This window comes from Prenolepis imparis, unplaced genomic scaffold, assembly GCF_030444845.1.
Source record: "Prenolepis imparis isolate NDT839.2.m4 unplaced genomic scaffold, iyPreImpa1.0 SCAF_4, whole genome shotgun sequence".
Taxonomy (NCBI): domain Eukaryota; kingdom Metazoa; phylum Arthropoda; class Insecta; order Hymenoptera; family Formicidae; genus Prenolepis; species Prenolepis imparis.
Genome location: NW_028141162.1, coordinates 15,015,621 through 15,032,292, shown reverse-complemented (window position 1 = coordinate 15,032,292; position 16,672 = coordinate 15,015,621). Strand labels below are relative to the sequence as shown.

Here is a 16,672-nt window from a genome sequence, read left to right as displayed (position 1 = left end):
TTCAATTGTTTAAAGCGAGCCAAAAATTATTCTTTCATATATTTCAACTCTACATTATATGCACATTATGATGGTACCATCAGCATACCAGCGTACAAACTTTTTGATCTAATATACGTAAAATGAATTTGCGCCGTATGGGATCCGCGGTTTAAAAATTTTAATTTTCAATTGTTTAAAGCGAGCCACAAATTATTCTTTCATATATTTTAACATTACATTGACTGCACATTATGATGGTACCATCAGCATACCAGCGTACAAACTTTTTGTTCTAATATACGTAAAATGAATCCGCGCCGTATGGGATCCGCGGTTTAAAAATTTTAATTTTAATTGTTTAAAGCGAGCCAAAAATTATTCTTTCATATATTTTAACATTACATTGACTGCACATTATGATGGTACCATCAGCATACCAGCGTACAAACTTTTTGATCTAATATACGTAAAATGAATCCGCGCCGTATGGGATCCGCGGTTTAAAAATTTTAATTTTCAGTTGTTTAAAGCAAGCCAAAAATTAATCTTGTATATATTTCAACTACATATTATATGCACATTATGATGGTACCATCAGCATACCAGCGTACAAACTTTTTGATCTAATATACGTAAAATGAATCCGCGCCGTATGGGATCCGCGGTTTAAAAATTTTAATTTTCAGTTGTTTAAAGCAAGCCAAAAATTAATCTTGTATATATTTCAACTCTACATTATATGCACATTATGATGGTATCATCAGCATACCAGCGTACAAACTTTTTGATCTAATATACGTAAAATGAATCCGCGCCGTATGGAATCCGCGGTTTAAAAATTTTAATTTTCAGTTGTTTAAAGCGAGCCAAAAATTAATCTTGTATATATTTCAACTCTACATTATATGCACATTATGATGGTATCATCAGCATACCAGCGTACAAACTTTTTGATCTAATATACGTAAAATGAATCCGCGCCGTATGGAATCCGCGGTTTAAAAATTTTAATTTTCAGTTGTTTAAAGCGAGCCAAAAATTAATCTTGTATATATTTCAACTCTACATTATATGCACATTATGATGGTATTATCGGCATACCAGCGTACAAACTTTTTGATCTAATATACGTAAAATGAATTTGCGCCGTATGGGATCCGCGGTTTAAAAATTTTAATTTTCAATTGTTTAAAGCGAGCCAAAAATTATTCTCTCATATATTTTAACATTACATTGACTGCACAGTATGATGGTACCATCAGCATACCAGCGTACAAACTTTTTGATCTAATATGCGTAAAATGAATCCGCGCCGTATGGGATCCGCGGTTTAAAAATTTTAATTTTCAATTGTTTAAAGCGAGCCAAAAATTATTCTTTCATATATTTTAACATTACATTGACTGCACATTATGATGGTACCATCAGCATACCAGCGTACAAACTTTTTGATCTAATATACGTAAAATGAATCCGCGCCGTATGGAATCCGCGGTTTAAAAATTTTAATTTTTAATTGTTTAAAGCGAGCCAAAATTATTTTTTCATATATTTTAACATTACATTGACTGCACATTATTATGGTACCATCAGCATACCAGCGTACAAACTTTTTGATCTAATATACGTAAAATGAATCCGCGCCGTATGGGATCCGCGGTTTAAAAATTTTAATTTTCAATTGTTCAAAGCGAGCCAAAAATTATTCTTTCATATAGTTTAACATTACATTGACTGCACATTATGATGGTACCATCAGCATACCAGCGTACAAACTTTGATCTAATATACGTAAAATGAATCCGCGCCTTATGGGATCCGCGGTATAAAAATTTTAATTTTAATTGTTTAAAACGAGCCAAAAATTATTCTTTCATATATTTTAACATTACATTGACTGCACATTTTGATGGTACCATCAGCATACCAGCGTACAAACTTTTTGATCTAATATACGTAAAATGAATCCGCGCCGTATGGGATCCGCGGTTTAAAAATTTTAATTTTCAGTTGTTTAAAGCGAGCCAAAAATTAATCTTGTATGTATTTCAACTCTACATTATATGCACATTATGATGGTATTATCAGCATACCAGCGTACAAACTTTTTGATCTAATATACGTAAAATGAATCCGCGCCGTATGGGATCCGCGGTTTAAAAATTTTAATTTTCAGTTGTTTAAAGCAAGCCAAAAATTAATCTTGTATATATTTCAACTACATATTATATGCACATTATGATGGTACCATCAGCATACCAGCGTACAAACTTTTTGATCTAATATACGTAAAATGAATCCGCGCCGTATGGGATCCGCGGTTTAAAAATTTTAATTTTCAGTTGTTTAAAGCAAGCCAAAAATTAATCTTGTATATATTTCAACTCTACATTATATGCACATTATGATGGTATCATCAGCATACCAGCGTACAAACTTTTTGATCTAATATACGTAAAATGAATCCGCGCCGTATGGAATCCGCGGTTTAAAAATTTTAATTTTCAGTTGTTTAAAGCGAGCCAAAAATTAATCTTGTATATATTTCAACTCTACATTATATGCACATTATGATGGTATTATCGGCATACCAGCGTACAAACTTTTTGATCTAATATACGTAAAATGAATTTGCGCCGTATGGGATCCGCGGTTTAAAAATTTTAATTTTCAATTGTTTAAAGCGAGCCAAAAATTATTCTCTCATATATTTTAACATTACATTGACTGCACAGTATGATGGTACCATCAGCATACCAGCGTACAAACTTTTTGATCTAATATGCGTAAAATGAATCCGCGCCGTATGGGATCCGCGGTTTAAAAATTTTAATTTTCAATTGTTTAAAGCGAGCCAAAAATTATTCTTTCATATATTTTAACATTACATTGACTGCACATTATGATGGTACCATCAGCATACCAGCGTACAAACTTTTTGATCTAATATACGTAAAATGAATCCGCGCCGTATGGGATCCGCGGTTTAAAAATTTTAATTTTCAGTTGTTTAAAGCAAGCCAAAAATTAATCTTGTATATATTTCAACTATATATTATATGCACATTATGATGGTACCATCAGCATACCAGCGTACAAACTTTTTGATCTAATATACGTAAAATGAATCCGCGCCGTATGGAATCCGCGGTTTAAAAATTTTAATTTTTAATTGTTTAAAGCGAGCCAAAATTATTTTTTCATATATTTTAACATTACATTGACTGCACATTATTATGGTACCATCAGCATACCAGCGTACAAACTTTTTGATCTAATATACGTAAAATGAATCCGCGCCGTATGGGATCCGCGGTTTAAAAATTTTAATTTTCAATTGTTTAAAGCGAGCCAAAAATTAATCTTGTATATATTTCAACTCTACATTATATGCACATTATGATGGTATCATCAGCATACCAGCGTACAAACTTTTTGATCTAATATACGTAAAATGAATCCGCGCCGTATGGAATCCGCGGTTTAAAAATTTTAATTTTCAGTTGTTTAAAGCGAGCCAAAAATTAATCTTGTATATATTTCAACTCTACATTATATGCACATTATGATGGTATTATCGGCATACCAGCGTACAAACTTTTTGATCTAATATACGTAAAATGAATTTCGCCGTATGGGATCCGCGGTTTAAAAATTTTAATTTTCAATTGTTTAAAGCGAGCCAAAAATTATTCTCTCATATATTTTAACATTACATTGACTGCACAGTATGATGGTACCATCAGCATACCAGCGTACAAACTTTTTGATCTAATATGCGTAAAATGAATCCGCGCCGTATGGGATCCGCGGTTTAAAAATTTTAATTTTCAATTGTTTAAAGCGAGCCAAAAATTATTCTTTCATATATTTTAACATTACATTGACTGCACATTATGATGGTACCATCAGCATACCAGCGTACAAACTTTTTGATCTAATATACGTAAAATGAATCCGCGCCGTATGGGATCCGCGGTTTAAAAATTTTAATTTTCAGTTGTTTAAAGCAAGCCAAAAATTAATCTTGTATATATTTCAACTATATATTATATGCACATTATGATGGTACCATCAGCATACCAGCGTACAAACTTTTTGATCTAATATACGTAAAATGAATCCGCGCCGTATGGAATCCGCGGTTTAAAAATTTTAATTTTTAATTGTTTAAAGCGAGCCAAAATTATTTTTTCATATATTTTAACATTACATTGACTGCACATTATTATGGTACCATCAGCATACCAGCGTACAAACTTTTTGATCTAATATACGTAAAATGAATCCGCGCCGTATGGAATCCGCGGTTTAAAAATTTTAATTTTCAATTGTTTAAAGCGAGCCAAAAATTATTCTTTCATATAGTTTAACATTACATTGACTGCACATTATGATGGTACCATCAGCATACCAGCGTACAAACTTTGATCTAATATACGTAAAATGAATCCGCGCCTTATGGGATCCGCGGTATAAAAATTTTAATTTTAATTGTTTAAAACGAGCCAAAAATTATTCTTTCATATATTTTAACATTACATTGACTGCACATTTTGATGGTACCATCAGCATACCAGCGTACAAACTTTTTGATCTAATATACGTAAAATGAATCCGCGCCGTATGGGATCCGCGGTTTAAAAATTTTAATTTTCAGTTGTTTAAAGCGAGCCAAAAATTAATCTTGTATGTATTTCAACTCTACATTATATGCACATTATGATGGTATTATCAGCATACCAGCGTACAAACTTTTTGATCTAATATACGTAAAATGAATCCGCGCCGTATGGGATCCGCGGTTTAAAAATTTTAATTTTCAGTTGTTTAAAGCAAGCCAAAAATTAATCTTGTATATATTTCAACTACATATTATATGCACATTATGATGGTACCATCAGCATACCAGCGTACAAACTTTTTGATCTAATATACGTAAAATGAATCCGCGCCGTATGGGATCCGCGGTTTAAAAATTTTAATTTTCAGTTGTTTAAAGCAAGCCAAAAATTAATCTTGTATATATTTCAACTCTACATTATATGCACATTATGATGGTATCATCAGCATACCAGCGTACAAACTTTTTGATCTAATATACGTAAAATGAATCCGCGCCGTATGGAATCCGCGGTTTAAAAATTTTAATTTTCAGTTGTTTAAAGCGAGCCAAAAATTAATCTTGTATATATTTCAACTCTACATTATATGCACATTATGATGGTATTATCGGCATACCAGCGTACAAACTTTTTGATCTAATATACGTAAAATGAATTTGCGCCGTATGGGATCCGCGGTTTAAAAATTTTAATTTTCAATTGTTTAAAGCGAGCCAAAAATTATTCTCTCATATATTTTAACATTACATTGACTGCACAGTATGATGGTACCATCAGCATACCAGCGTACAAACTTTTTGATCTAATATGCGTAAAATGAATCCGCGCCGTATGGGATCCGCGGTTTAAAAATTTTAATTTTCAATTGTTTAAAGCGAGCCAAAAATTATTCTTTCATATATTTTAACATTACATTGACTGCACATTATGATGGTACCATCAGCATACCAGCGTACAAACTTTTTGATCTAATATACGTAAAATGAATCCGCGCCGTATGGGATCCGCGGTTTAAAAATTTTAATTTTCAGTTGTTTAAAGCAAGCCAAAAATTAATCTTGTATATATTTCAACTATATATTATATGCACATTATGATGGTACCATCAGCATACCAGCGTACAAACTTTTTGATCTAATATACGTAAAATGAATCCGCGCCGTATGGAATCCGCGGTTTAAAAATTTTAATTTTTAATTGTTTAAAGCGAGCCAAAATTATTTTTTCATATATTTTAACATTACATTGACTGCACATTATTATGGTACCATCAGCATACCAGCGTACAAACTTTTTGATCTAATATACGTAAAATGAATCCGCGCCGTATGGGATCCGCGGTTTAAAAATTTTAATTTTCAATTGTTTAAAGCGAGCCAAAAATTAATCTTGTATATATTTCAACTCTACATTATATGCACATTATGATGGTATCATCAGCATACCAGCGTACAAACTTTTTGATCTAATATACGTAAAATGAATCCGCGCCGTATGGAATCCGCGGTTTAAAAATTTTAATTTTCAGTTGTTTAAAGCGAGCCAAAAATTAATCTTGTATATATTTCAACTCTACATTATATGCACATTATGATGGTATTATCGGCATACCAGCGTACAAACTTTTTGATCTAATATACGTAAAATGAATTTCGCCGTATGGGATCCGCGGTTTAAAAATTTTAATTTTCAATTGTTTAAAGCGAGCCAAAAATTATTCTCTCATATATTTTAACATTACATTGACTGCACAGTATGATGGTACCATCAGCATACCAGCGTACAAACTTTTTGATCTAATATGCGTAAAATGAATCCGCGCCGTATGGGATCCGCGGTTTAAAAATTTTAATTTTCAATTGTTTAAAGCGAGCCAAAAATTATTCTTTCATATATTTTAACATTACATTGACTGCACATTATGATGGTACCATCAGCATACCAGCGTACAAACTTTTTGATCTAATATACGTAAAATGAATCCGCGCCGTATGGGATCCGCGGTTTAAAAATTTTAATTTTCAGTTGTTTAAAGCAAGCCAAAAATTAATCTTGTATATATTTCAACTATATATTATATGCACATTATGATGGTACCATCAGCATACCAGCGTACAAACTTTTTGATCTAATATACGTAAAATGAATCCGCGCCGTATGGAATCCGCGGTTTAAAAATTTTAATTTTTAATTGTTTAAAGCGAGCCAAAATTATTTTTTCATATATTTTAACATTACATTGACTGCACATTATTATGGTACCATCAGCATACCAGCGTACAAACTTTTTGATCTAATATACGTAAAATGAATCCGCGCCGTATGGAATCCGCGGTTTAAAAATTTTAATTTTCAATTGTTTAAAGCGAGCCAAAAATTATTCTTTCATATAGTTTAACATTACATTGACTGCACATTATGATGGTACCATCAGCATACCAGCGTACAAACTTTGATCTAATATACGTAAAATGAATCCGCGCCTTATGGGATCCGCGGTATAAAAATTTTAATTTTAATTGTTTAAAACGAGCCAAAAATTATTCTTTCATATATTTTAACATTACATTGACTGCACATTTTGATGGTACCATCAGCATACCAGCGTACAAACTTTTTGATCTAATATACGTAAAATGAATCCGCGCCGTATGGGATCCGCGGTTTAAAAATTTTAATTTTCAGTTGTTTAAAGCGAGCCAAAAATTAATCTTGTATGTATTTCAACTCTACATTATATGCACATTATGATGGTATTATCAGCATACCAGCGTACAAACTTTTTGATCTAATATACGTAAAATGAATCCGCGCCGTATGGGATCCGCGGTTTAAAAATTTTAATTTTCAGTTGTTTAAAGCAAGCCAAAAATTAATCTTGTATATATTTCAACTACATATTATATGCACATTATGATGGTACCATCAGCATACCAGCGTACAAACTTTTTGATCTAATATACGTAAAATGAATCCGCGCCGTATGGGATCCGCGGTTTAAAAATTTTAATTTTCAGTTGTTTAAAGCAAGCCAAAAATTAATCTTGTATATATTTCAACTCTACATTATATGCACATTATGATGGTATCATCAGCATACCAGCGTACAAACTTTTTGATCTAATATACGTAAAATGAATCCGCGCCGTATGGAATCCGCGGTTTAAAAATTTTAATTTTCAGTTGTTTAAAGCGAGCCAAAAATTAATCTTGTATATATTTCAACTCTACATTATATGCACATTATGATGGTATTATCGGCATACCAGCGTACAAACTTTTTGATCTAATATACGTAAAATGAATTTGCGCCGTATGGGATCCGCGGTTTAAAAATTTTAATTTTCAATTGTTTAAAGCGAGCCAAAAATTATTCTCTCATATATTTTAACATTACATTGACTGCACAGTATGATGGTACCATCAGCATACCAGCGTACAAACTTTTTGATCTAATATGCGTAAAATGAATCCGCGCCGTATGGGATCCGCGGTTTAAAAATTTTAATTTTCAATTGTTTAAAGCGAGCCAAAAATTATTCTTTCATATATTTTAACATTACATTGACTGCACATTATGATGGTACCATCAGCATACCAGCGTACAAACTTTGATCTAATATACGTAAAATGAATCCGCGCCGTATGGGATCCGCGGTATAAAAATTTTAATTTTAATTGTTTAAAGCGAGCCAAAAATTATTCTTTCATATATTTTAACATTACATTGACTGCACATTTTGATGGTACCATCAGCATACCAGCGTACAAACTTTTTGATCTAATATACGTAAAATGAATCCGCGCCGTATGGGATCCGCGGTTTAAAAATTTTAATTTTCAGTTGTTTAAAGCGAGCCAAAAATTAATCTTGTATGTATTTCAACTCTACATTATATGCACATTATGATGGTATTATCAGCATACCAGCGTACAAACTTTTTGATCTAATATACGTAAAATGAATCCGCGCCGTATGGGATCCGCGGTTTAAAAATTTTAATTTTCAATTGTTTAAAGCGAGCCAAAAATTATTCTTTCATATATTTTAACATTACATTGACTGCACATTATTATGGTACCATCAGCATACCAGCGTACAAACTTTTTGATCTAATATACGTAAAATGAATCCGCGCCGTATGGGATCCGCGGTTTAAAAATTTTAATTTTCAATTGTTTAAAGCGAGCCAAAAATTATTCTTTCATATAGTTTAACATTACATTGACTGCACATTATGATGGTACCATCAGCATACCAGCGTACAAACTTTTTGATCTAACAAGCGCGCGCTACGCGCGCGCCATTTATTGATTTGATTGAAAAAGATTGATATCTATATATAACGTTTGTTTTAACTTGATTAATATTTTTTGACAGAAATCATCTGATTAAGCGTTAATTTGCTAATTAAATTTTAAAATACAATAATAATATGGTAAAAAATTAAAATAGTTATATGTTGTAAATCATATGTTATAATACCTTATTCTCAATTAATATTTTTTTACAGAAATCGGCTGATAACTGTCAAAAATATTAATCGTGTTTAAAGTATTATAACATATTATTTAAAACATTATTTTAATTTTTATAACATATTATTTTAAAAATTAATTAGCAAATTAACGCTTTAATCAGCTGATTTTTATCAAAATAATATTAATAAAGCGAAAATTTACTAATTAAATATTCTAGCTTACATATTTATATTTATATTGTGTATGTTATAATTTGCTAATTAAATTTTTATTATAATATAATAATTTATTATAATATGGTAAAAGTTATATATATAAAATAGTAATATGTTATAATACCTTATTCTCGATTAATATTTTTTCTTTCTAAAGCTATATCTTTTCGAACGAATTTCCTTCGAGCTTTAATTAATTATTAATATTATAAGTCATGTATATAGTATCGCGCGCGCGTTATTAGAGTGAAGTTGCCGATGTTTGAAGCCTCGGCCATTACCGAAACGCCGCGAGTATCAGGCAGTTGGAGCTGCGTCCCGCTGTGATTAATTAGTAAGCATAATCGTCAGAAACGATTTCTAACCTTTGTATTGTAATATTTATCAATTGCATATCATAATTTCAACATTAATATGTAGTCGTAATTGTTCGAAACGCATATTTCGCGAAAAATTCGATGCAAAATCTCTTGCCAACATAACCCAACTTAATCTGTCTTCGGGCGCGCGAATGTGTTACGATCCGTGGATATATCTATCATTAATTCTAGCTTACATATTTATATTGTGTATTGTGTAATGCGAAATAATAAGATTATTCTAATATATGTATGTATTTTATTTGTTACAGGTAGCATTGCGATACACATTGCGATTCACGCGTCGTGTCGGGAGTGCCGTGTAAAGTTTCGCGCGTCGGGAGTGCCGTGTAAAGTGTCGGGCAATCGTAATTATTCGTATTTTCGCGAGTGTCGTGAATGCTTCGAAGAAGCAATGACGGTCGACCAAGAGTGGAGGAGGAGGCCCGGGGTGGCATCGGGCGACATCGAGGCAACTGTGAGGTATGCAAAATAAAACATTTTTTCTAAACTGCATTGTTTATGAGATATTCGACACATATATACATAATTTGAATATTTTGTTTTCAGATCAATGTGCTGTGTACTACAACTCCGCTATTGCACGTATCGGTGAGTGAGAAATTGTTTATTTTATAATATAAATACATGAATGACGCGCATTACATGTATACTATTTATAATTTTATGAGTCACATGTAATACAAAAAATATTTGAAAAATTAATATATATGTGTTATATAAAATAAATATCAGAATACACATACGCACATACATTTATTAAAATATGTAGCAAATAAAATTATAAATTAATTTCTAATTTCTTTCTTTAGCTTTTTATAAATTAATAAGTATATTTAAAAATAATATGTCAGTAGTTTACATGCATTTGTAATAATTTTAATATCTGTGTAGAAAAAATGTATACTCTACACTAGCTCATATAAAATTTACAAGTAAATGATACATATACAGAGATATTTCATTTTTTTTGTTATTGTGTAAAAAAATAAGAGAGACAAGAGAAGTATACAAAATTACATAAAGAAGTAATTTAAATATATTCAAGACGCAGATCGCGTCCGGTATGCATGATCCAGTTTTTCCGAAGCGTCATAGATTCACGACATGTACGCCATTCACGTGCGAGGAGCCGATTGTTCGCGCGGACAATGCGTCATAAACGGAAAAATTGGGTCAGCTCGGGAGGTTCTCTCAGGTAGACACGCTACCATGGGATAGGGTTTATTCGTATACACGTAACCGGAAAAAAAAGGTTTGAATGAACGGTCAGGGGGAGCAACGGGAATCTGCCCGGGGTGTTGCATGAACCCGGGTCGTCCGTCCGTACGTGTGCAGTTGCTTTGCAGCATGGTCCGTATATAGCATAGCAGAAAGAAAGACAACGCGATAAAAGAGAAGAAAAGGTGGCGTATATAAAGTGCAATTTGACCGAGCCGATCTTTCCCCACGAGGCACTTTCATATATATGTCCGTTTCTGTGCGATCACGTTTAGAATTGCCGCATTCGCAGAGAAGCATTTTTAAAAAACGACAATCATTTTTTTTATCTTTTAATCTACGAGTTCCACCGACACGATAGTCTTATGTGGAAGTTTGGAATAAATTTTTCTGCTGCATAATTCATCCAAAAATATTTTTAAAACAGTAAAAGAAATCACTTCTTTTGTAATTGTAATATGCATATCGTGTTCCACAGAATAAAATTTTAATATCAAGTTTAATATTTAATTTAGCTTCGATATTTTTCAGGAAAAGTTTAATAGAAAATCATTATTTGTCAAACTTTTTACATTCTTAACATATTAGATATCTTTATAATTAATATAATTTTTAATTAGTAGAAAGCGAAAGAGATTTAATTTGTAATTAAACTGTCTTAAAAATTTTACCTGATGATAAAAACCCTTTTAAACAATTATTAAAATCATTAAAATTCTATTTGACGGTGTATCATTCTTTTTTAGCTTAACCAACATAATTAAACAATCATATCAAAGAGTCTGAGAGAAAAAATCTTGCAAGACACATTAGAATTCAAGCTGCATGAATGATTTTCGTTCTTCGATTATTCGAGTCCACACATCTCAATAATCTAATCTGCTACGCTGGTTTTTTTATTTTCGCGTCTATGCGTCCTAAAATGGAACGTCATTTAAATATCTAGAAGACGTCCTGGACTTAATCGCGCGAATTCTTTCACGCGCTTGCCGTAAAGATGAACTTTCCGGCTCTATTATTCCGGTTAATAGACGGGGGATATTACATTTTTTACTCGTCCTAGCCTTTATGTTCGTTTTGTCGAATTAAATATCGCGATCCTCCGTCAACATCTTGCTAGAAATCCAAGCCGTAATTTAAAATCGTCATCTCTCTCGATATCCGCGAGAGCGAGATTAAATCGTGACGCGTATATCAGTTTGATAATCCCGCGTTTCGGTCGAGCTCGCGCCGATCGTCGCTTTACGACACCATTTTTGGTATAAAGGGGAAATTATCCTCTACGGGTAGCAGCATCAAAAGCGGATTTATCCGAATGGGATGCTATCTGTACGCATAAAGGTCGTGCTCCTTCAAGACTCTCTGGATGGAGGAAAAGCCGCAAATCGTCTTTTTGTTGCGCGCAATCATGCCGCGATGGCGAGGAAATACATGCACACACACACACACATATATGTGTACACATACGTGTACTTTGTATATGTTTCTCTACGCGACTCTCGGAAAAATGGGAAAAAAGGCCGCGAAAACTGAGCGCAAGGGTGTGAGGGAGAAGGAGAGAGGGATGGGGGGGCTAATGCGACGAGGGATGATGGAATTTGCAAATCACCCTGCACTTCACTTTTCTCTCCCTTGTTCTCGATTCCCCCGACCCTCGTCCAAATCCTCATCTCCCCATTCATGCTCTCCTCTCGTCTGTAAGCCCTGTGCACCGCTCTTTCCTGGCGCCTGATTTAAGGGTGCCGCACATTTCACACTCGCGCGAACGTTCTTGTTAACCCCGGCCGGTTTTAATAAAAAGTTCAAGAGCTGACGTCCCGCCGCGTTTGCGCTCGACAGTCATCGATCAGCTCGCTGAAGCTCCCAACTTAGTGTCTGCAGCTCGCAACTGAAACGCGCACATAACGAGTTTCTACATTACGTTCATGTTTACGAAGATTGGGAAATAGTTGGGAGAATTTAATTACATTGCGAGAAATCGACAACTGTGAAATGAACGTGCCTCGTCTCTCTGAGATCTTCGTTAAATTATAGTAGTTTATTAAATATTAATTAATAGACATTAATTAAATTATTATTATTTTATTCTAATAATGTTAATTCAATGCTGATATACAAACGAAAGAAAAGGTACTCAAAACTCTCTTCGATATTTACTAAATGTATAATAATAATTATTTGAGATTTCGAAAAATACGTAAGCAAAGGAATAAAAATTTATTAAAGTGAGCATAACGATTCGCGATGATATAAGGTGTGAATAAAATTGGCAGTCCGTAAATTACATCTTTACAGAAAACTTGCACGTCTTTCTATAACGTAAGAGAAGACATGGATGAGATGTAATGACCTAAGAAATGAGGCAGCGAGGAAGTATTATACCCATCAAAGAACCTATAATCTTATCCGACCCTTTCAAGGGACTAGCCGCTATCTCCCTTAATCATTTCATACGTAGCCTATTCAAGTCTTTCTATCCCGATGCTCTTTTCAAGAGAGGATAGTTTTTGGTCTTTTTCCTCGTTGGTTCATGCCTCTAATAAATGGCTCGATGAAGCACGGAGAGAGTTGCGCGTAAGATATATTTCACCTAATCGACTTTTATCTGGCTACCTTAAATATATCGCACATTGATTGCCAATACTGTTTGAAAATTTAAATTTATAATAAATCGTATTGTACGTCTGCTATTGACGATGATAAATGTAACGCGAGAGAATTTAGAATGTGCAGGATGGAAAAATTTTGCTCGTAAAATCTACTACTTCATATTATAAAATAATAATTTTTGATCGATCGTTCAATGATGTTTAAATAAATTTAAACAAATTTAAATTTAATAAATTTCTAAACTTTGTGAATATAAAACTTATACTTTTTAAATATTTAAATTTAATTAAAACCGTTTTTATACCGCGTTAATCATTTCTCTTTGACGTTACATGAGCCGTTACGGCTATTTTATTCGATCGTATATATGCGCGCACGCTCCATTCCCATCAAACAAAAACGGCAGGAACATTTCCAATTAACGTGGCGCTAATGATGAATTAAACCTTTCTCCCATGCGTCATTTCGAAATGGCGTTCGTTAACGAAATGTACGGGATTCTTCGGCTCGCGTGAAGAAGGATCCATACCGCAAAACGTGCGAGGTGTTGACTCGGCGTTAACTCTCTACATACTCGCTCGTAGTAGGTCGTATGAGGACCCCGGGCGCGAATTGATTTCGAGATCGCCGAATCAGCCATTAATCACGCCGTTTGCCGCGATAGTTGAAGGGAAGATAACTAGTTCACTAGAGTCGGCATGCGAGTCGATCGCTTACGCGAAGCTCGCGCTTGAAAGAGGCGTCGTGATTGTAAGGTAAGTCGAGGTAATCGGTTGCTAACAAACCATTCAGCATTCACACTTTCTACGCGCGCCTTTTTCCGATGGGAGAGAACTATTTCCGTTCGTACGCGAATACGAAAAGTAAGCGCACCTTGCCAGGAATATAATAGTATCGGATAAAATGGAATGAAGTGAAAAAGGATTTTGTTGAAATCGAATAAGATTATTTTGGCTCTTTATTCCCTGATCGTGATATTGAAATAAAATGATAAAATATATAATGATTACTGTAGAACGTCACAAGATGTGAAAAGTAAATAAACAGGAAAAAGCGAAAATAAAGAAAACTAGAGAAACTAATATCTCGTTATATAATTTTCGCATCGCGAAACTTTTGAAAATACAATTTAATAAACTTATGCCGAGTATTGATCACAAAAAGTGTAGAAAAATGTGTGCGCGATAAATTGCAATCTAATCACGTTGATCACCCACGACGAAGTAACCTGTAAATAACTACAGGAACATGATAAATTACGATGTGATCACGTAAATTCACGTAGGAAAACGCTCTCCGCCAGAGCATGATCATGCTCGAGGAAAAAGGCAAGGGGCAACTTTCCTCGATTATGGATCGAGCGGGACGCAACACATCACTCGGCAAGTTTCGAAAGTTTTGAAGCTCTGGGGCGACCCAGGGGCCGTTTGCTTTTCTTTTTTACCGCTGCGCCGCGTCCGGAAAAAAGAGCAGGAAGGAAAAGCACCCGAAGCGATCGTTTCGCAAATGTGTCACGGTCTTTAATTCGCCATCGCCAGCCGGCGAATATATTTTCCTCCACGAGGAAGAATCTCTCTCCCTTTCCCTCGATCGGAGTCGTTATTAAAGTCGACCCCTCGCGGTAACCGGCAGGTTCATCGCGCGTCAATTAATCGTCGCGACGTCGCGGGATTTTAATGAATGTCCTATAACAAAATACGTTGCGCGTAATTAGAGTATACCCGCTGCGGGTGTTGGCGAGCGAGATAAATGGCTGCTCGTCTCGCGCAATTATTTTCTGTCTAATGATTACGAAAGAAATCGCGAGTAAACTTGAATGAGACTATAGCCTCTTGAGAATATAGAGACATACAGACATGTGATCTCTCTGTCACGATTATGGATATTTATATAGAATGAGACCCCTCTTTATGTATCCACCAAACAGGTCAATGGCAGAATAACGGAATTGTATAAAATAATGAAGAAAAATAATTAGAGATAAAAGTTTGTTCAAATCATATATTATACATATATTTTACATATATTTAAATAATTATTTATTTAATAAAATTGTATAACCATTATTTTTAAAAATGTGTTTTTTTTTGCACATTTTGTTTAATGTAATGGAGATTACATCTTTTATTTATATTTATATTATGTGTGTGTATGCGCGCGCCCTGCAAGCTTTTTATAAAATTAGTCTTTTTACAAAAATACAAAGGTTTAATCTTTTCATAAAGCGTTGAATATTTGTAGGCTGTTGTTGTATAAAAAATTCCAAGTTTTTTCTGAAAATATTGAATTTCCAAGAGAGCTTATAAATATATATATATATATATATATATATATATATATATAATTTTATTACATGTATTTTAAATAATTGCATCTATCATATTTGCTAATATTTTGCAATTTAATATAATATTTCTCTTTTAAATAAATTCACAAGACAAATATAATAGTACGCAAAGAATATATCCACTGGCAATGTTTTTATATATAAATTAAATTTTAATTAAGATTTTAAAGTTTATTTTTCTGTTATTTTTACTGATTTTAGCTTCATCAAATTTTAATAATTCTCGAAGTACGGCGAAAATAAACTCGGGAACAAAAGCCTTTAAATAATCTCGTATCATAAACTTTATGAAATTTGCAATAAACCGTTTCACACACATAATGGGATAATTAATCATTGATGCAAATGGTTTTCCATCGTATCCAGCATAATGTAGCATCCGCGATATTCACGCCATTTGTCGCGTTTGTATGCCGTTAATCCGATTGGCAGAAAGCCCGCGACAAAACTGGGATTAAATCGCGCAACACTTCGTGTATTTTCGTCCGGATTCCATAAAAGTTTTCCCAATCGTGAGTATATCGAGTACGTCGGTTGACTTCTATCGGTACATCGAATTTAACTGCAATCACCCTGGATTTCCGTTCGACGCATTGTACAAAGATCGCGTTTAACCTTACGCTAACGTGAACTGATTGCCAATTAACGTTAATATGCTTTCACATGTGTAATACGAGAAATGCTTGCATGCTCGATGCATAGAAGCCAATATAAACTCACAATGCGTTTATCTGATCATTAATCTTGATCATTAATTGAAAATCTTATAATTGTTATATCAGTACGCAATTACACCAACTTAATACTCTA

General features: G+C 33.5%; 1 long non-coding RNA gene across 1 annotated transcript in view; it reads left to right on the top strand.

The window, feature by feature from the left end:
- The window catches only part of LOC145935748 (uncharacterized), an 82,200-nt gene extending 71,925 nt beyond the window's left edge, over positions 1–10,275 (top strand). Inside the window, exons 5-6 of the long non-coding RNA XR_014425266.1 lie at positions 9,936–10,146; positions 10,234–10,275. This is a non-coding gene — a long non-coding RNA (uncharacterized LOC145935748). The remainder of the gene's footprint in view (positions 1–9,935; positions 10,147–10,233) is intronic.
- The last annotated feature ends 6,397 nt before the right edge of the window (positions 10,276–16,672 follow it).